The following is a 22603-nucleotide window of genomic DNA, read 5'->3' as shown; positions in this document are numbered from 1 at the left end:
CTGATTCTTTTTGTGGTTATTGTCAACTTCTACTACTGCTGATGTGCAAAAATCACAAGTGGAAAATGTTTCCATTTAATCTCACTGGCAGAATTTAAAGAAATAGATTATTATTATTTAAAAAAATTTTTTTTAAGTTTATTTATTTTTGAGACAGAGAGAGACAGAGCATGAACGGGGGAGGGTCAAAGAGAGAGGGAGCCACAGAATCGGAAGCAGGCTCCAGGCTCTGAGCCATCAGCCCAGAGCCCGACGCGGGGCTCGAACTCACGGACTGGACCGCGAGATCGTGACCTGAGCTGAAGTCGGACGCTTAACCGACTGAGCCACCCAGGCGCCCCAAGAAATAGATTATTTTTGAGGCAAGCACTGATTGTATGTTAAACATGTATCACTTCATTAAAATTGACAAAACCTGGGGTGCCTGGGTGGCTCAGTCGGTTGAGCATCTGACTTTAGCTCAGGTCATGATCTCACGGTTTTTGAGGTCAGGCTCTGTGCTGACAGCGCAGGATTTGGATTCTGTGTCTCCCTCTCTCTCTCTGCTCCTCCTCTGCTCACACTCTGTCTCTCTCTCAAAAATAAACAAAGATTTTAAAAAAATTAAAAAAAATAAAATTGACAAAACCTGTTTATTCTGACTGGTTTGCGGTAAGAAAAGAAATTTGAGTGAAGGTATAGAAGGAGGAAAGTAAATTCAGTATTTATATGCTTGGAGTTATAAGTGAAAACTGCTTAAAATGTGAAATTATTGTTATTTCAAGTTCAGTAACAACTCAGGACATTAAAAACAAACCCTATGTAACTACCCATTTTTTCCCTATTGTATCCAATAGTTACTAGAAGGTATTTGGAAATACATACTTAGACCTTAAATATGTGTTTAAAATGTTTTGAATTATTTTCTATTTATTTTTTTCAGACCTGAGAGTTTAATAAATGTTAAGTTTTGATGCTTATACTGCAGAATTCTAAGGCACTAGGCTCAAATTGTCTTTCCACACCGAGGATTTGGTATGGTTTCCTTCCTTTCTCTGTCTCTGTCTCCCTGCCTTCCTTCCTTCCTCTTCCCCCTCCACATCCTCTTCCTCCTTTGTTTTTTTTTTTTTTTTCTTTTATAATTTTCTCAGAGAGTTCGCTCAGTTGGAATAAGCATCAGGCTTGGGTAACATTATTGTATTTTTCTAGACATAGACTTTGAGTTACTTAATCCATCTGTTATCTCAATTTCCTTAACTATACAGTGGAGCTAACACCCCGCTTAGGTTTGTTTTGAGAATCCTATGCGATAATACGTGTATAAACATTCTGCTCATTCCAGAGCAATGAGTTATTTTCAAATAATATCAGAGCAGAATATCTTATTTCAGAAAAGTGAGCAAAGTGCCCCATGCTAGGGTTGGGAGAGGAAGATGCAGATAGTATAGTTTATAAAAGACCCTCCAGGAGTTCAGATTTCAAGGTATGGATCTGCCCCGATCTGTCACTGACTACCTTCGACTAGAAACTGGTAGGTAAGGAAACCCTAGGTTAGACTCCTGGTATTTACAGTATCTCTCAAAATGTGTGATGGTTTGAATTTAAGAAATGGGAATTTTAAAGTACTGTGTTTCTATTCAATGAACAAGAGATTTCTTAAAATTTAAGTTCACTTCATACATTTAAAATAACCCTTTTGTCTTCTATAGTCTTTCATTGTATTTCTGCTTTTCCTTATTAAAAAAAAAATTCTTAGAAAACTACCCATATTCCTTGCTCACTGTATCACTTTCTTTTCTTGGCCCCTTCTATCCAGAGATTCCTTAGCACATATCCAAATATCTGTCAATCCATGTGTTATAGTGTAATTTTTAAAAAAAGGCTGCATTGTCAGGAGATCAATTAAAATCAGTGGGTATAGCGATTAAACTGATAGGAGTATTGAACTGGTTTTCATGTAAAAATGATACATTAGGCTGGGAACACCTGGTTAGCCTTTGTGATGATCCAATGACACATTTCTCTGATTTCCATCCTGCTTTAGGAATATACATGTCTACACAAGTGTTAGTAATATTTTTTATACCCCAAATGACTGGTCCATAGTGTGTAGAATTTCCATCACCATAGATTAGTATCATCATTTAAAAAAAAACAAAAAAAGAAACCACATATTATCATTTTAAATCTCTTTCTACTTTCAACCCAAATACATTTAGACTTCAAGCATTCTTATGAATTATTCTTTTATCCCACTCAATACCCAGTTTAATTTACTAGAAAATCTCCATTTTTATATTCAGTATCTTTGGGGATGAACAATGTTAACCAGTTGGTATAGAATGCTATTTGATATGCATTTGACATTTATAGTTTTTCATGGTTCCAACAAACTGTTACTGCATCATGGGTTCTGTTCGCTTGCCAGCTGCTCCTCCTGGTTGAAATACTCAGCAGTTGAGGAGGGAATGTTCCCGTCCAACCTCTGGTGGATTGCAGCTGTGATCTGTGAGCTCATTGTTCTCCTCTGTGAAGCTGGTTATGGCCTTCACACTATGCCTATTAATTAGAACATATGAGCACTTACTGGCATTTTATGAGAAATTTAACAATAGATATTGAATATTAAATGTGGAGCTGCAAAGATATGCTATGGAGCTAAAGTGCTAAAAGGACAGACATGTGAAGCACATTCTGAGCTCTGATTTAAAGGAAACTGAAAAAAGCTTTTTGAAAGCATTCGTAGGCAACATACATGCAGAAAGAATGGGGGCAATTCTGAGAGGAGAGAGAAACAAAATTAATTTCTATAATGGAATCAAAAGTTGAGAACAGTAAACATTATTATTAGATAGGTGACTCGGGTTTGTAATCCTAATGGATCAAGGATATAACGTGAATGTATAATGTGATTGGCAAGGTTGGCCAGGGCTTGACAAGAAGTCTTTCTATACATTTTATAACAATAAAACACAGCTCAGACTTTGAAGTCAGATGATTTTAGTGTGCAGCAACTAAAAAGTATAATGTACACTTTATCCAGTGACTGCAGTAGGACTGCCTCGTGAATACATAGTTTATATATGGCAATTTATCCAAACCTTGCAGAATTCTATTGGGTAGAAGAAATTGAGTTTTGATAAACATAGTGTTCTTTAAACCCAGAGGTTTAATCTGAGTCTTAACAGTGGCCCAGCAGCCCATGAAATATTTATATTGTTTTTCTAAGTATATACATTATTTACTGAACAGTCTATAAAGTATTTACGTTGTTTTTCTAAATACAGTATACATTATTTACATATCACGGTACTTTTTCCTGATTCAGGTAGAACAGAATGCTTGGAAATCACTGTGTCTAAAGAGGTTCAACTGGAAATTAGAATCTGGGTGTGTCAAACGTTTAGTGTCATTCTTTGCCATGATTTCTGGTTACCCACCAAGCATGAGGTTTTCTGCTTGTTTGAAGGTCCTGGACAATATGATATTTGAATTATGCTAGTAGGTGAGAATGATGCTATAAGCCTACCTAAACCAGGACCAGATGGTTACACATGTTTATACAACAAATAGTGTAACTTCTCAGTTTTAATAAAATGCTTGCTTTCTTTTACCCAAAGCATTAATTACATGTGCAGCTTTCCTTAAGAGCCCTTTCAGATATTAATCCTAAGCACTGATATTATTTTCAAATTAAACAACATGTGTCTCTACCTACCTTTTGTTCTTAACATTCCCAAGGACTCTTAGGTACCCCACAATAATTGTACCACGAAAGTTGTGATTTAATAACCTACTTACATACAGCCACATACTCATGAACATGCAAGTATTCAATGCAATTAAAATATATTTAAATGCATTTTTTAGGGGTGCCTGGGTGGCTCAGTCAGTTGAAAACCTGAATCTTGATTTCGGCTCAGGTCATTATTCCTGAGTTGTGGGATCGAGCTCTGTGTCAGGCTCAGAGCTGAGCATGGAACCTATTTAAAATTCTCTCTCTCTCTCTGTCCCTCCCCCAATCATGTTTTCTCTCTAAGAAATAAATACATAAATGGAATTTAAAAATATTTCTATGCATTTTAAAAATGGTATTGTAAATAATGGCTAGTTTTAAGCATTCTGTGAAATGCTGCAATTTTGTAGTGCTCAGGGTTAGAGTCTGTCCTGAATTCCTGAAATTAAATTACTACTTTTAAGGCTAAGATAACTTAGAAAATGGCTTCTTAAGGGAGAAAATGTGAGAGCCCAGCCATATTAGAATGGAACTCCACAGCCAGATTGCCCTGAGCTACACTGACTTTGTGTGTGTGTGTGTATAATTTTATTTTATTTATTTATTTTTTAGTTTATTTGTTTTTTGAGAGAGAGAGACAGAGCACTGGGTAGGGACAGAGAAAGAGGGAGAGAGAAAATCTCAAGCAGGCTCCATACTGTCGGCAGAGAGCCTGTTGCGAGGGCATGATCTGATTCCAGGAGCCATGAGATCATGACCTGAGCCTAAAACCAGAGTTGGATGCTTCACCACTTGAGCCACCCAGGCTCCCCTGATGTTTTTTTTCTTTAGCGAGAGAGGTTTATAAAAAGATTTTCTATTTGAATGTATTCAAAACAGTGAGATTGAAACCACTAAAGCACATTCAACACCAGTCAATTGGATTAGCCATCAGATAAGTACACAATATCACCACCACGAAGTCAAGAAATTTCTTCAATGCTTTAATATTTAATTTGTGAGATAAAACCATTGAAACTACAAGGATCAATGAAATCCTGCATATAAAGTCTCGCAAAGCTTGCAGATTGGTTGCCTTTAGCGATTTACTTGGAAAAATAGAATATTTCAGTTTAATTTTTATGTTTATATACAGAGCTTATCTGATAGCTATATTTAATCTATGAAAGGCACAATCTAACAAAATAGATCATGTGGGTAGAACACTTTGCTTCATGTGGACTTAGTTCTTTGTTACCCATGTATGTATAAATGGTGTCTTTTTTTCATTCTCTTCCTTACAAATGGAAGTGAGATGTAAATTTAGCAGACATCTCTATCAAGTTTACCCCCGCTCTGAAGTCAGGTCATTATCAGAAAGTGAATCTTGATCTTATAGACACTGATGTTTATCCCCACTGAAGTCAATGAGATGATGAGATGAGACCAGTCCCCTCTCCCTTCGTATCCAGGCCCATTAGGCAACCTAAAATTATAACTCCAGAATATAAAAGGCTAGGTAAACATATTTTCTATAGAGCTGGAGTAACCATAAAATGGAATTCTAACAATGAAGAGGAAAACTTAAGGGGCACCTGGGTGACTCAGTCCGTTAAGTGTCCAAGTATTGATTTCGGCTCACAGTTGTGAGATCAAGCCCCACGTTGAGTTTTCAGCTGACAGCACAGAGTCTGCTTGGGATTCTTTCTCTCCTTTTCTCTCCAAATAAATAAATAGTTTAAAAAATCTGCTCTAAAAAAAGAAGAGGGAGGAGAAGGAGGAGAGGAAATCTGAAAAACAAACTAAATTGGCCTTTGACCAAGTTTCCAGTGAAAAGACCTAGAAATGTAGACCTTGCCCAAGAGAGTCAACTGTCAGGGTGACTCCTCAACCATCATCTCCTCTTGTCTTTAGATTCACATTGTTTAATCACAAGCTTCAATGTCCTGTGTCAAAGTCATGGATGACACAGGATAAATAGTAGTTTTCTTGGATTAGCTATGAGTTTTGTAATAGAATAGGATTGTTGAATTATATATGGAATAATTCCACAATTAAGATGATCATATTTTAATTTGCTTAAGGGTGGATCATCAGTACTTTTAAAAAAAACATGTAGATTTTGGGGATTCACTGTTGAGAAAACAAAGTAGATAGACAATTCTGGTATAGTTACCTATAGTTTGAGGTACAGTTCAGAATCTGTATGTTTTACAAATGCTTATAATTCTCATTCAGGAAGGCTTAAGGCCAGAAACTCCAGAAAACACATTTTTGAAATCATGGTTAAGCTAGAATTACAACATACAGAAGTGATCTGTAATTCTGAAAACTCTTGTCAGCAGATGTCAGCCAAATAGATTTTGTGCCCTCAATGACCAATAAGAACCAGGCATTTCTGGAAAGGATCTAGAAACAAAACAAAACAAAACAAAACAAAACAAAACAAAACAAAACACAGCACACACAAAAATTACTTTGATTGTTGAATAGTAGTTTCCAGGAACTAGAGGGAGAGAGGGAGAAATGGGGAGTTGTTGTTTAATAGACATAATAGTGTTTCCGTTTTGCAAGATGAAGAGTTCAAGAGATTGGTTGCACAACAATGTAAATGTTTTTAACACTTCGAAACTGTATGATTAAAAATGGCTAAGATAGTAAACTTTGTTATACTTCTTTTACAGCAATTAAAAAAATAAAAAGAGAACAGTGTATACATATCAGTGGTATGTGCAGGACAGGTCAGTGTTGTGAAAAAGCTGCAGCAGGTCTAAAAAACTAAAGTCAGGCAAATAAAAAAATCAAAAATAACACAGAACATGAATTAACTAAAAGAGGTAAAGAAAGGAAAAATAAATAGGATGGGGCTACATCAAACTAAAAACTTCTACACAGTGATGGAAACCATTAACAAAATGAAAAATAACCTACTGAAGGTCACTGAGTGGCTCAGTCTGTTAAGTGTCCAACTCTTGGTTTTGGGTCAGGGCATGATCTCATGGTTCCAAGGGATTGAACCCCACATCAGGCTCTGTGCTTGCAGCTGGAACCTGCTTGGTATTCTCTGTCTTCCTTTCTCTCTGCCCCTCCCTCTCTTGCACTCTCCCTGTCTCTTTTTTCTCTGTCTCTCTCAAAATAAATAAATAAGCATTAAAAAAAAAACCTCTACTGAATGGGAGAAAATATTTTCAAATCATGTATCTGATAAAGTATTAATATGCAAACTATGTAAAGAACTCATACAATTCAATGTAAAAAAAGAAAAATAATAATTCAATTTAAAAATTGGCAGAAGAACAGACTTTTTTTCAAAAAAGGCATATAGATGGCCAACAGGCATGAAAAGATGCTCAAAATCACGCATCATCAGGGAAATGCAAATCAATGCCCAATGAGGTATTTGGCTTTACATGGCTTTACATGGCTTAGAATAGTTAATATCCAAAAGACAAGAAATAGCAAGTGTTGGCGAGGATGTGGAGAGAAGGGAACCTTTACACACCGTTAGTGGGAATGTAAGTGGTACAACCACTGTAAAACAGTACAGAAGTTCCTCAAGGAATTAAAAATAGAACTGCCATTTGATCCAACAATTCTGCTTCTGGGTGTTTACTGACTCAAAAAACAAACAAACAAACAAACAAACAAAAAAAACCCTGCACTCCCATGGTTATTGCAGCATTATTTAAAGTGGCCAAGATATGGAAGCAACCTAAGTGCCCAGCAATGGATGAATGGATATATATATGGAAGGTAGATGTGATCAATATTTTTTAAGTCTCAAAGGTTGAAGTAGAATGTTCATAAGCTTACCAACTTAGAATTTTTTAAAAGTTTATTTAATTATTTAGAGAGAGAGAGAGGGTGCGTGTGATCAAGGGAGGGGCAAAGAGCAAGAGATTGAGAGAAAGAGGGAGAGACAGAATCTCAAGCAGGCCTCATGCTGTCAGTGTGGAGCCAGACACAGGGCTTGAACTCATGAACCTGTGAGATCGTGACCTGAGCCAAAACCAAGAGTTGGATGCCTAACCGACTGAGCCACCCAGGAGCCTCACTTAGTTGGAATTTATAATTTAGATGGTAAAAAGTAAATTCAGATAATCTTAGTGAAATGATTAGATCTAATAGAATATTCAGAATCTACACCTTGGGACCCAAAATGGTGGCCACCACACGAAAGCGTATGGGCACAATGAGACAAGATAACTGATAAGTAGTTGATTATCATTTCTATCATCATCATTATTATTATCAAAAAAGAAGAAAAAGGCATTGGATATGAGCTTAATAGTCAAGCGTCTCTGCTGTTATCTTTTCTGGGCAATCCAAGCAAACCAAAGAATTGAAGGGCACTGAGTCAACCCCCAGAACAAGGACGAATTGGCAGAGAGACAGGTATACATCCAGTTGTATTTTCTAAATTGCTGTTTGCCTACTAAGCCCAACTTACTAGCCATTATCTACCTATTATCAATTATTCATTTATAATATTAGGACTTTATGCCACTTAAGCATTAATAAAAAAGCGCCTAAGATCACATTTCCCTGACTGTATAATAACGCAGTGGAAATAACAGAGAACACAGTTATTCCAACTTATTTTGATGTCTTTGAGCCAATATTTCAGAGTTCTTCTTCTTTTTTTTTTAATTGCCTTACGAATCTTTGGCACAATTTGTACTTGCTCTAAATGCTGACACATCTTGCACCTCAGAGCACTAGGGAAACATCTTTGGCATTGCTTCCTTTCTTTTTTCTCATACCTGTGTCTTCCCATGTTTATTGAAGTTGGGTTCACTTATAGAAACCCAACTCTTCCAGTATCAAAATACTAATAGAATCCACTCCCCCTCCCTTCTTTAACTTGCCCTCAGCTGCTGAGGACTGGCGTTAGGTGGCTCTCAGGCTATTAATCCTGTTAGTAATAATATTAACACTTAGCAGCATTTTGTGTCCTTGACAAGGACTTCAAAGGATAATCTTCTTTGATTTTCACAAGAACCTTATGGGATAAGGACTATTGTCTCCCTTTTACAAAGGAGGAAACTTAAACCTAGAAAGTTTAAAAACACATTTGATTAAGACCACAGACATGGTGTATACAGGGGCTGAGATTCAAAATCAAAAGGTTAATTCCAATTCACATGCAGTCAGCACAAAGCTGGTGGTCAATCACTGGCTGAGAAACTCCTTTTTCTCTCCTGCCAACTTCCCTGTCTCTCACTCTGGTACCTGTTATGTGTTCATTGTCATGGGTACCATGGGGACTCAGGTAGGTCTAGACTAGAGCCAGGAGCTAGTATTCTTCAGCTCCAGGGCATTCAGTCGCGAGCAGTGACTATAATTGAGTGATTTCCCCTCTTTGGCCTAACCAATACCCAAATTGGCTCCAGTTTCTCTGCTCTTGACCCCTAACCTGTGTAATGGAATATGACATCACAACTGCTTCTTACCAGACCAGCCCTTCTGAAATGTTACTTCAAATTGTTGGTACACTTTGGAGACATTTTTCAATTGTCTGGCTATTTTCTCAGAGTTAACCTGAGGATCCAAAATATTTTTTTTGACAGCCTCATCCCAAATTATTTAATGAATCTCTGATGTTTCCACTTTATTTATCCCAATAGAGATTTTTAAAAATCACAATCAAGCATTTGAACAACTTTATACTGATTAACTGGTAAACTTGAAAACAAACAGACATTCTTTGGAAGAAAATTATAAATTAGCAAAATTTTACTCGAGTAATTTGAAATCTGGAGGGAAGTAATAATGAAAATCAAAAATTAATTAGCCAAAATAGCCACTTGTGTGCTTACCCAGGTTTGATAATGCAGTGAACTATTTTCCTTTTGCATTCCTTCAAGTGCTTGATGTTAATTTCTCTATATTGGGATTTCTCTCTTTTTTTTCTTTTAATTTTTTAAATGTGTTCAGCAACACCTTGATTCCATATCATCTGGTACTAATCTGTCTTTGGAGCAGGAATATGTAAAATTTCACATCAGTCCAGTCCCAAAATTCTGCATAATTTCATTCCAGTAGACTTTACTTAAGAAAGAAGATGGGCCAAGTATCACGTAATGAACATATCCGTTTTTAGAGGGTCACCATGTACAGCAGTAGAGTGAAGGCCACAGGATGCCTTCCACTAATGAAACCTGTTTCATTTAGCTTGCATTCATTTACTTCTTCTCTAATGAAGGAATTCTTTATTTGTTTTGAATACCTCCCATAAAATAGTATGTGGGAAATGCTGCTGTCTACAAAATATTCAACATACACGAGGTCAGCCTCCTTTAATGGAGCCTCATCCAACAAACAGATCTCCTTTTGTTCGTTTACGAGTTCATTAAAGTATTATTTACTCAGAAATCTCAGATCATGTAACCATCCATGAGGAAATTACATATAGTGGAAAGATACTTTGATTCTGTATTCCTCAGGACCCATTTTAAAAGATACTCTTAAAAAGACCGTGCACTGAAGATATGGAATATTGGGAATGCTGCCTTCTAGGAACACTACGTCCATACTTACAAGAGCATGGCAATTGATACTTTTTTGTACATTTTGTTTTGCTTTAGTTTTTCAGTAAGAATAATGAGTCTTATTGAAAGATATTTCCTTTTTACACATTTTAGTTAATTTTTTCTGAGAAGATCATCCCCACATTAGAGTACTATGATAGGAAGTTTGTGAGAAATTGTAAAACATCCTGTTCTCAGTCTGACGTAAGTTAACTCTTGACTTCTTCAGTATGAAACAGCATCTAATTCTGGCAAAATGGTTGCTTTTAGTGCTTAGATAAAATGTCGACTGACAAAATGGTTCCCCACGGTAATACTGCTGGAGATACGGGTACTCGATGCCCTCTGGGGTGCTCGGTCCGAACAGCTGCAGAAACTGAATTTTCAGTGTGGAGGAGAGGGGAGGGGATGTTGCCTATGAGTAACCACACATCACACACACCATTTGCAACGGGGCGAACGCCGAGCCCTGGACACTTTCATATACTGTTACCTGATGTGGTTTTTGTATTCCTTGACAATCATTAGGCACAGCTACCCCAGCTTAGATAATCCTCCTGTTTTACTAGTAACAAAATGTTGCTTATCAAGGTAGCTGAATAACTCTTATTATATTCATACCAATTTGTTTCTGTGCCACATCCACCCTGTGGTCATAGAGTGAGGATACTTGGAGAGCTGCCTGGCTATAAAGTAAGCCTTTGTATATCACCGATTCTCAAATGAGCAAAAAAGATGTACAAAATTTGCTTAGAACCAAAGGTTTGTCAAGAGAAATGGTGTCTGTGAGGAAAAGGCTGCACAAATAGCCTCTTAGCAGCCAGAAGTGTTACGTACCCAAAGGAAAGTATAAGCTTTTGTACAGATGCTAGATAAGCTTGCCAAAGAACCATATGCTGCCTTTGGAAGAATATTTTCGCAGTTTGGCATCTGGATCATAGAATTATCATTCAATAGGGAAAACGAGAAGCCTATGAAGATGAGGATTAAGATAGTGTCCACACTGCATGAAAATCCAAGTTGTACGAAGGTGAATTTCAAATGTCATTTTAATGGAGAGGCAATTTAATTAATTGCTGTGACTTCTGCTTAGGAGTTTTAGGTGGACGGAAGTGCTCTGTCCTGTGGACACAAAGAAACTAGATGAGAGAATTAGTATTATTTGGGGCGCCTGGGTGGCTCAGTCAGTTAACCCTCCGACTTCAGTTCAGGTCATGATCTCACGGTTCATGGGTTTGAACCCTGCATCCAGCTCTGTGGTCACAGCTTGGAGCCTGGAACGTGCTTCAGATTCTGTGTCTCCCTCTCTCCCTGCCCCCCCCCCCCAATAAATAAACATTAAAGATATTATTTAGCATCAATACCATAAACTTTTCTGAGTTGTTTAGTTTAAATCCAATAAAAATTTCAAGACAGACTTGGTATGATAGAGGACTTTTTTGCCTACTGGTTTCACTCCTTTCCTGTAATTATTTCTGTATTCTACATTACTTTTGAATACAAAATAAATTTAATGGAAAAAATACTCCCCCCCATACTTTTTTTTTTCTGTATCCAGTTTACCTGGTATAAAACGTGGCTCACCAGGTCACTGGACTAAAAAGTCTGATTCTCATTTTGAAATTCAGCAACCAAGAAAAAAGGAGTGGAAAGGAATTGATTTCAGCTGATACACTGGGTGGCAAAATGAGATGTGAAGGATCCTTAATTATTTGGATGTGAGATCAATAGACACATTCAAACTGGCAACAAACAAACAACACCAAACAAAAATTGCACCAAGGATTTAATTTAGTCCCTTTATATTGGTATAAAGGTGTCCTTTTGAAAAAAAATGCTGAAATTTATGCAATTTTGTGAGAGGAATCTGCAGATATCCTAGAATTTATTCTAATTCTCACCTTTGGACTATTATACTCTAGTGGCTAATTAAGAGCACTTAAAATTTTCTGTCCCTAGTAGCTCGTCAGTCATAGGTCAGTATATCTGCTTGAAACAGCTGAAAGTCTTTCATGTTAAGAAATCTTGGGATAATGCATGGGAAGGGTCAGACATTTCATTGCCCTTTGCCTTACCCCTACTTTAGAAATAGATCCCATGTTTTTTAATTACAAGTGAGGTTGTCACTACGATAATGAGCTCTCTATCTGCATTCGGTTTCAAATTCAGATAGATAATGGAGGTTCGGGAAGGTGAAATTTTTCTGGGCTCTGTTTATGTGTTGCCAAAACAACTCATCTTTTCAGTAAATTTAGGGAGAAAAACCAGCTAGATAATTTATTGGTTGTCAGTAGCAACCGATTGGCAGAGTTTCCCTGTGACTGGTAAACCTGTGACTGGTTTAATATTGTGTAAAACACAAGTACGTCGGTGGGTTATTTTAGTTAATTCTCTCTCCGTTACTAACGTCCATCTATCTTGTTCAAATCTGGTTCCAAAAGCAGCCAATTAGTTGCAAAATACTTTATAATTTTCATTTTGAGTTCACATATGCCATATGATGACTACCCAGTAAGGCAGATCTTGGTGTCCCCATTTTGCAGATGAAAAATACTGACCCAGATGGAAAGTAAATAACTTCTACAAGGTCATTTTAACTAGAAGTACAACATGGGTCATCTGCTTTCTGACCAACACACACAAACACACACACACACACACACACACACACACACACACACACTCATACAATTAATTTTATCCTGCAAGTAATTCTATATAACCATTTTCATAGTGGAAAAATTAGTGAGATTTTCAATAGACACCTTGTGGAATTAGTCTTGTAGGCTGAATTGCCCAAATTTATAATATATGTCTATCTATTATTAATATAATATGCCAATGAAAGTCTTTCTTTACTTTGCTAAGTATGTAAAAATGCAGGATTTTTTTCTGATAAAATAATTTGATTTTACATTTCTGAGATTTTGTTACTTATAGACATAAAAATGATACATTTAAAGAGGATCTAAATAACTGTACATCTAGTCATTATTAAGGTTAAATGATTATCAATAGTCAATAAGATTAAAACTTTGTTTAAAGTTTGTGTGAAGAGGGGAAGAATAAGTTTTAAAGAAAAAGGATTTTTTAAAAAAGGGAAAAAATCCACAGATGACAAACACACCCAATTTCACCAAGCTAACAATCTATTTTCCCCATAAAATCTTTTCTACAAGAACTAGACATTTACATCCTTTGTCTGCCATAAGTCTTCTGCCTGATTCATATCCGGTTTCCAGAAGCCATGCAGGTAATTCACAGGCTGGTGAATCTTATTCCACTTTTGGACCCTACATTAGAAACACAGGTATAGAAATGTACCATTTTTTGTTATTATTGTTGTCACTGTTTTGTATTATGTGCGACCATACCCATGCTGGTCCAAGACCAGCCCCTCAACATTCAGCATTTGAACATTCTCCTGGGGTTAGGGGAGAAACCATTTGTGTCTAAGGCACAAAGATCAGTTCTCTACTGAAAAGGAGTTTTGATGTTTTATAATTTTGTTTCTCCATTTTGTTTCTCTCTTAGTATTTCTTAGTATCTCAGCATACAACATATATGCAGTATGTCTCTAGTTATATTCAGGGATGTTGGTATCTTTCGTTAGATGTTCAATGACATCTGTCAATGAGAGCACGTTTAAAATTGTGCTCAGGGGTCTCTTGCCCTTTTTCCCCCTTTGTAAGCCTCTGTCACACAAACGTGTATATTTATTATTTATGTATAAAGAGCACATGTTTGGACAATACATGTTTTATGCATGTTGCCAAAGGCTGTTCCCAAAGAAAAATGTTTATTGAAAGCCATGCAAAAATGTGAATGTTTAGTATATTACTGTTATCTGTGCAATGAATGCTTTCTTAATCTCCCACCTTCAAGGGAGGAGTCTGGTCATTACAATAATATATGTCTTGATCTTCAGAATACAATTTTAGAGATTCTTAAAAGCAACAAAATGGAAACTCCAATTTATCACCAATATCTCAATATGTTCTTATATTAAAACGAAAGTCTCTGAACACAAGACAAGACTGGCTGTCTTGTGAGAACACACTTGCATCTTTTCGCCTAAGCCACGTCACTTTTCTCCGTTGCAGGCATTTGAGACATGAAGGGTGCAAGGAGATTGCCTGTTAAAAGTAGGCAGCTCATGGCCCTCCCCATAGCGATCCTTGAAAACCATTTTTTAAGAAAAATGTTAGATGCATTAACCTTGTTCTGATCTTGGGCACATCACTGCAAAGCCATTCTCAGCCAGGGATAATTGAAAGGTATGAATTTTTACATAGGTTTAGCTGTTAAAGTATTTTTCCAGAGGCAACGCCAAAGGCTAAAGCAGAACCACGCATTTGGCCACCAGACTGTGGGCTGGCTCTCCTGCCCCCAGCTCAGCGGCCCACAGATGAACAAAGGACTCATGATTTAGTTCTCGGCATAATTTATAGGTCTCTTTTTTCTCTCATTTGTACTTACTCTGCCCATGTTCTTGGTTATGAAAATTGGGACTGCTTCTAAACTTCAGTTTTAAGCCAGGAATAAATAAACAATGTTGTGAACTTGATCTTTTTCAAGATATTTCTTTTTATCTATCAACATTGCGGTTTTGTGTTAGTAGTAATGTATGCCATGGTAAAATACTGTTCATATCGAATTAAATTATACTCCCAACAGGTACTATTAACATAGCACACAGAGTGTGGATCAATTGCATGATGCAAACTTCCTGCTTTTCTACTTTAAATGGGCATGTATATTCTGCACAAGGATCACAAATATTCCAAAGCAATTTGCTTGTAGTTTGATTCATTGAAATGCCTGTGGACTCGACCTATGAAGACTATTACAGAACTTTGGTGTTTCATTCACACATTCAGTGCACGGAATGCCAGGGTAGGCTTCAGAGAGATGAATCAGCCATTACCTTCTGACTCTCAAAAGGGTAATACCATTGACAAAACCCATGTTTTGTCTTTAATGAGGTTTTCACTCAGGAACCCTTAATAAACTTTTATTGATAATAATATCCTCACCTGAAATTTAGCTCCATGAAGACTCAATCACATCATAATAAGAGGTATATTTTCTGGAATAGATAGAACCAATATGTTTCTTCTTTTTAAAAAAATAAAAACACAGAAATAAACCTCCAACTTCTTGCCTATATTCCTTTTGAATATCCTGTGTGCTTTGTTGACGTGCATATTTTCAAAAGTGAAAAGCTGGTTTCTGTTACAACAACCTTAATATTTAAACTATTGTTTAAAAAATAAGGATGTGAGTTTTTTTAATAAATGCTTATTTGTTTATGGGTGGAGGGCATGAGTGAGGGAGGGGCAGAGAGAGAGGGAGAAAGAGAAGGAAAGAGAGAATCCCAAGCAGGCTCTACACTGTCAGCATAGAGCCTGATGCAGGGCTCTATCTCACCGCCGTGAGATCAGGACCTGAGCTGAAATCAAGAGTCAGATGTTTAACTGACTGAGCCAACCAGGCACCCCAAGGATGTAAGTGTTAAACATTGTTTTTAATAATTATTAGCTACATGGCCTAGGAAGACTTATAATCAATTTAACATTAAAGTGGCAAACTACTAAATAATTTTTAAGTCGAGAAAATATTCTCTAAAATCTCTGTACGATTATTGAAAACAGAAAGCCATTGAAATGACACTGAATCTCAAATTAGCAACAAACACAACATTTTCATAATGAAAACTGTGGTTCTGTCACTTGTACTGAAGCATAAAGGTGGTGTTGAGGTTCACACATAATTTGTGTTGAGTATTTGTTGACAGAAAATGGGGTCTTGGGCTGACTAATATTTGTTGTTCTCAAAACATTTTTGGAATTATATGAAAGAGTTCTCACAGAATAAATGCTGAATATTTGAGAAGAAAGTAGAAATTGTGGCTGCAAGTTCAAATATTATCTTGGCAAAAATTCCCATATCACTCCATTAAGTAAAAGAATGGAAAACTCTATTAATTATACCTGTTTCACACCCCTTCTTTCATCTATATGCAAAGAACGTAATACTTGATTTCTTAGTGTAAACCTTTGAGATTAGTTTTAATCATGAATCTGTGGATAGGCAAAATAAAACTTCCAAGAGTGATGAGGACAGGAGTAGTGGGTCCAGATGAGAACCAGGCCAGTGGAACAGATTCAGCTAGGCAGAGGCTTTGCACAGTGGAGGGTACAAGAAAAATTTCTGTCCTCAACCAGGCACTGTGTTTTTTTCTAAAAACAGGGGGCTGACATTTCATTGATTAGGTTTTTCTTATTGTCCTACAATTACTAATGCAGTAAAGTTGTCAGACACTTTACCAAAACCCCAAAAGGTTTCACTCCAACATTTCAGCTCTCAACATTGATTGGTGCTATCTTCAAAGACTATCTCCCCTGAAGAGACTACCTATGGTTATGTTAGCTCCCTAAGGCTGCTGTAGCAAAATTTCACGAACTAGATGGTTTCAAACTACAGATGTTGATTCTCTCACAGTTCCCGAGGCTAGAAATCTGCAATGAAGGTTTTGGCAGTGTTGGTTCCTTCTGGTAGCTCTGAGGGGGAATGTGTTTCGTCTCTCTCTTCTGTCGAGTGCTTATCAGCAATCTCTCGAATTTCTTGGTTTGTAGCTGGATCACTCCAATTTTGATCTCTTTCCAAACATGTATTTTCTTTGTATGTATCTGAGACTTGACCCAACTTTCTCATAAGGATACCAGGTATTGAATTTAGGGGCTTATTCAGTGTAACCTCATCTTAACTAATTATACACGCAGAGATACAATTTCCAAATAAGATCACATATTCAGGTTCCACGTAGACATGATTTTTTTTTGGGGGGGGAGTAATATTCAACCAAATGCAATGGTCTGTAGTCAGTTAAAAACACCAAGTTGACGTGGCAATGAGAAAGAATGAAATATGGCCCTTTGTAGCAACGTGGATGAACTGGCGAGTGTGATGCCAAGTGAAATAAGTCATACAGAGAAAGACAGATACCGTATGTTTTCACTCTTATGTGGATCCTGAGAAACTTCACAGAAACCCATGGGGGAGGGGAAGGGGAAAAAAAAGAGGTTAGAGTGGGAGAGAGAGTCAAAGCATAAGAGACTCTTAAAAACTGAGAACAAACTGAGGGTGGATGGGGGGTGGGAGGGAGGGGAGGGTGGGTGATGGGTATTGAGGAGGGCACCTTTTGGGATGAGCACTGGGTGTTGTATGGAAACCAATTTGACAATAAATTTCATATATTAAAAAAAACCCACCAAGTTGTCTTAAAGAAAAAAAGTATCCTTAAAAAAAAAAAAAAACAACTATCGATTGATCAATCAATCAATAGATAGATAGATTTTTTTGTTTCCCCTTCCAAGACTGGAATACCCATTATAAGGACAAGAACTGATCAATCCAGGGATTTAGATTGGAAGCTTCTGCAGGGCTGATGACAGATTCTCCATAACTCTAATCTATGCCCATGAGTTAACAAGCACAAGGTTTTTCAGTGGTCCATAAGAACTCCTCTAAGGAATGATTCCTTATAGTACAATGCTAGACAAAATTATACTGTAGACTTTCCATGTCAGAATGATTTAGGTCAATAAGGTGAGTGCAAAGAGCTTGACCTGGGTAAGACATGTTGGTGCTTCCCTTGGACATGCATATTCCTTTCCCGCTGAGCATATGATTATTTGTGGTCCACAGCAGGAAGGAACATCACTGGGCAATATTGACAATTGGTGCTAAATATCCATCTTGATTGTTTCCTTCTTGTGAGAGCGAAATCACTATGGTTCTGTGTTCAGAAAATAAGGTAGCTGACTTAAAAAACAAATAACAATAAAACTTACAAGCCTACATATAACTGGAGAGGAACTAGACATTGAGAGTTGAGTCTATTAATGAAAAATAGACTTAAAGACTGGAGAGTCTGAACTTACTTGAAGTTCTGATGAAGATATTTCATCATGATATGTCTATATTTCCAGATATGCAGGTTTGAGGCAATGGGAGAATCACTGCTTTTTTCATAGCCAGCAAAGAATCTGATATCAAGGATGTGCTCATTTGCCTTTTGAAATATGGAAGTGGACCAATAAATAAACTAACAAACCATTAACACTTTATAAAATTATAAAATAGCACACCAAGTAACAAGTGCATTAACAAATCCTACCCAATTTGGGGTGCCTCGGTGGCTGAGTCAGTTAAGTGTCCAACTTTGGCTCAGGTCTGTGGGTTCAAGCCCTGTGTTGGACTCTGTGCTGACAGCTCAGAGCCTGGAGCCTGCTTCAGATTCTGTGTCTCCCTCTCTCTCTGCTCCTCCCCAACTCATGCTCTATTTCTCTCTGTCTCTCAAAAATACATAAAATATTAAAAAATTAAACAAAAATAAAACAAATACTACTCAATTTGAATATTCTGTCTCAGGAATGGAGTAGAATATGTTCTAGGCTGATTTGTGGATATATATTTCAATTTGCTACAAATCATTTTGTACCAAACTTTGATTCGACTGGATGTGAAACTATTTGCATTTTAGGTTTCCCCTTTAGTGTGAATATTCACACATTTCTCTGCAGAATCCTCATGAGTTTGATTACACGGTGTTTCCCCAGTCCACTGCTGGTGTTTTACATAATAAGTGGCACATGTTCTAAAATAATAAAAAAAAATGCAATTCCAAATCACACCAAGCCCAAGTTGTGGACCTGTAGCTCCATTTCGAAGCCAAACATTGGCAGTGTATTCATTTGCTAGGGCTTCTAGAATAAGACACTACAGAATTGTCTGTATGAGCGATTTAACAACAGAAATTTATTTTCTTACAATTCTGGAAGGTGGAAGTCTGAGATCAAGGTATCATCAGACCTGGCTTCTGAGTCCTTTCTCCTTGGCTTGCAGATGGCTGTCTTCTCACTGTGTCTTCATACGGTCTGCCCTCTGCATGTGTGTCTATGTCATAATCTCCTTTCCTTGTAACAATACCGATCCTATTGAATTAGGGCCTATTTTTTTTTTAATTTCAAGTTCTTATTTAAATTCTATTTAGTTATAGTTTCAGGAGTAGAATTTAGTGATTCATCACTTACATACAACACCCAGCACTTATCCCAACAAGTGGGATTAGGGCCGTCTTCATGACCCCATTTTAACTCAATGCCTCTTTAAAGGCTCTGTCTCCTGATACAGTTCCATCCTAAGGTACTTGGGGTTCAGACTTCAACATGATTCTTGTGGGGACACAACGCAGCCCAGAATGGGCAGATAGTTGCTAGTGGTTGCCTTTATTTCTCTCTAGTGTATCTTGATTATCTGAGACTATTATTCATTTGCTCACCGTGGAGTAGGACACTATGATGGCATGTTTCAGAAATTATAGAACAAAACCAAACCAAACCCTGCTGAACTAGCTAAGGCCAAAATGAGGAAAAGAAGGTGAATATTCATCTTTATTCCACTTTTATTTTGCTAATACAGATATTGTACAGCCTATAGCTGGAGAAGCTGGGAAAAAAATCAAGTCTGGACTTGGAGATAGTTGAGGAAAGAAGTTTCAATGCATACCAGAGCTTTTTCCAGGTAGCTGAAGTGGTACCCACAAATCTTGCCTGCATGGTCAGCATGAGGGAGAGGCAGGAAGGGAATGATGGATTGTGCTCGAAGGGCCCAACTCTTAGGGAACAGCAGGAATGCACTGTACCATTCTGAATTGAACTTTGCCTACGTTGCGGTTGGTCTCGGAACCACTGGTGAATTCTAGATACTGCCCCCGTTTACCCTACATTTACTTTCAATCCGCTTGGAGCATAAGTGGACTCTGTCCAGGTTTCTTTCATTTATTACCCAGTCAGCCTCTTAATTCACAAAAGAAAGGCATCATTCAAGTCTGTTCTTTATTCCTTTCAGTTTGATCTGTGTTATATCACAAAGGAATTCCTCTAAGTTTTTAAAATGTGGATGCCATCCCTTTCTACTTTCTGGCATTAAAGCAGATTTTACTCAACAGACACTCATTCATTTATTCATCCATTCAGCAAATATATAATGATGCCTATTATGTGCAGGGCACTGTTAAACATCGGGGAACTTGCTGTGAGGCACAGAATCTTTATATTGACAACATGCCCCTCTCTTAATGAGCCATATAATTGGGATCGTTTTAGGAGAAAGAGAGCTTTGCTGTCATAATTTGTCTTGGGAAAATTTAGGGGAGGGAAGGGGGTACTGAAGTCACCGTCTTTCTCAACCGTGACCTTTTTCTGTGACTTTATTGCTATCTAATTGTACTTTAAGGGTTGGGGGAGGAGTTTAGCTGTTATCATTACTATTGTTATTTATCAGTTGAAGACATTTTGTTTAATAATGATCTGAGCTGAATCATGAATAGAGTCAAGATTTTTAAAAAGTTAAAATAATAACAAATGATTTAAAATGTGATTACTGGGGCACCTGGGTGGCTTAGTTGGTTGAGCGTCTGACTTTGGCTCAGGTCATGATCTCACGGTTCATGGGTTCAAGCCCCGCATTGGGCTCTGTGCTGACAGCTCAGAGCCTGGAGCCTACTTCCGATTCTGTGTCTCCCTCTCTCCCTGCCCCTCCCCTGCTTGACCTCTGTCTCTCTCTGTCTCTCAAAAAAAATAAACGTTTAAAAAAAAGTAAAATTGGGGTGCCTGGGTGGCTCAGTCGGTTGGATGTCCGACTTCAGCTCAGGTCATGATCTCACAGTCCATGAGCTCGAGCCCCGCATCAGGCTCTGTGCTGACAGCTCAGAACCTGGAGCCTGCTTCGGATTCTGGGTCTCCCTCTCTCTCTGCCCCTCCCCTGCTCATGCTCTCTCTCTGTCTCAAAAATAAATAAAAACATTTAAAACAATTTTAAATAAAAGTAAAATAAAATGCGATTACTTAGGGATTTTCTGAATGTTTGAGAAGCTGAGTGCTGTGTTTTAGTTGAGGTACGGCCTGATGGTCTTACACCATATTCGCCCAAAGACAGCAAACTTGTTCAGGAATGTGATAGCCTGTACAGAACAGATACTGAGGAAGCACTATTTCTGCCTGCTTCTTAGTGAGTGGATATGCAAAGAAAGCCTGCAGCTAAGGAATGCACTATTTGTCTGGGGTGGATTCTTACTCAGTCTTGCACCTGAGAGTCACTTGGCATGTTTGAGGACACCTGGACATGAATTATGCTACACTGATTGCGAACATAATAGAGTATCCCTTGTAAATTTATCTAGAAATGAATTATATAAATCCTAGCATAAAAATACCACACACGTGAAAGGCACTGGGGTCGCACAGTCAGTTAAGCATCCGACTCTTGATTTCAGCTCAGGTTGCGATCTCATGGTTTGTGAGTTTGAGCCCTGCGTCCAGGCTCTGTGCTGACAGTGCAAAGCCTGCTTGGGATTCTCTCTCTTTCCCTCTATCTTTCCCACTCCTGTGTATGAGCTCTCTCTCAAAATAAATACACAAACTTACAAAAATTACATATGTGAAACGGAAGCATAAAGACCTTTGCAGAATTAGTCCTCAGTGAAACAACCCTAACTGTGAAAATTATAAAAACAATCATTTGTGGTCCCTGGAAATTGCCCGAATGACATAAAGGAAGTGAAGAAGAATTTATTAAAGAAAATCTAATAAATTTCAGTAATTACAGTGAGATTGTGGTACTCTAATGACAACGTGATCCCTCCTCCCCACCCCAACACCAGGCTCAGACCGAAGGAACCTCCATCCTGGGCATGTAACGGCCAAGAAGATGGGCTCCCTCTTTCCTAGATCACATTCAAAAGTAATAGTACACCCCCTTTAGGGGCTGGTACCCCTTATTTCCTATCCTTCCACTCAAGCTGTTTTTCAGAGGCTAAAATACAGGCAGGTGTGGCTTAAAGGTGGGGCACTCCCTTCTTTCACCCAGTCCAAATTCACAGGGCAGATGCTCTACTTTCGGCCTAGCAGACAGAGAAGTATAAGGGTCTGTGCTGCCTTTGTCCCAGCCCCTAGAGCACAGAGTCCACACCAGTTGAGGAAAGAGAAAACTAGCGGATATTGCCCTGCCCAGAACCTTGTTCATAAAACAGGACGGTCCCGGGGCACCTGAGGGCCTAGTCAGTTAAGTGTCCGACACTTGGTTTTGGTTTAGGTCGTGATCTAGTGGTTCATGACTTCGTGCCCCACGTGGGGCTCTGTGCTGACAGCGTGGAGTTTGCTTGGGATTTTTTCTCTCTCGGTCTCTCTCTGCCCCTTCCCTACTCACTCTCTCTCTCTCAAAATAAATAAAACTTAAAAAAGAAATAAAACAGGATAGTTCTTCTAAGAGAAGCAGCCTACTGTCCAACCCCTAGCTGCAAAGCAGTGGCTTT

This window comes from Felis catus, chromosome B1 (assembly GCF_018350175.1).
Source record: "Felis catus isolate Fca126 chromosome B1, F.catus_Fca126_mat1.0, whole genome shotgun sequence".
Lineage (NCBI taxonomy): Eukaryota > Metazoa > Chordata > Mammalia > Carnivora > Felidae > Felis > Felis catus.
The sequence above is the reverse complement of the archived record's forward strand: the minus strand, read 5'-3'. Positions refer to the sequence as shown.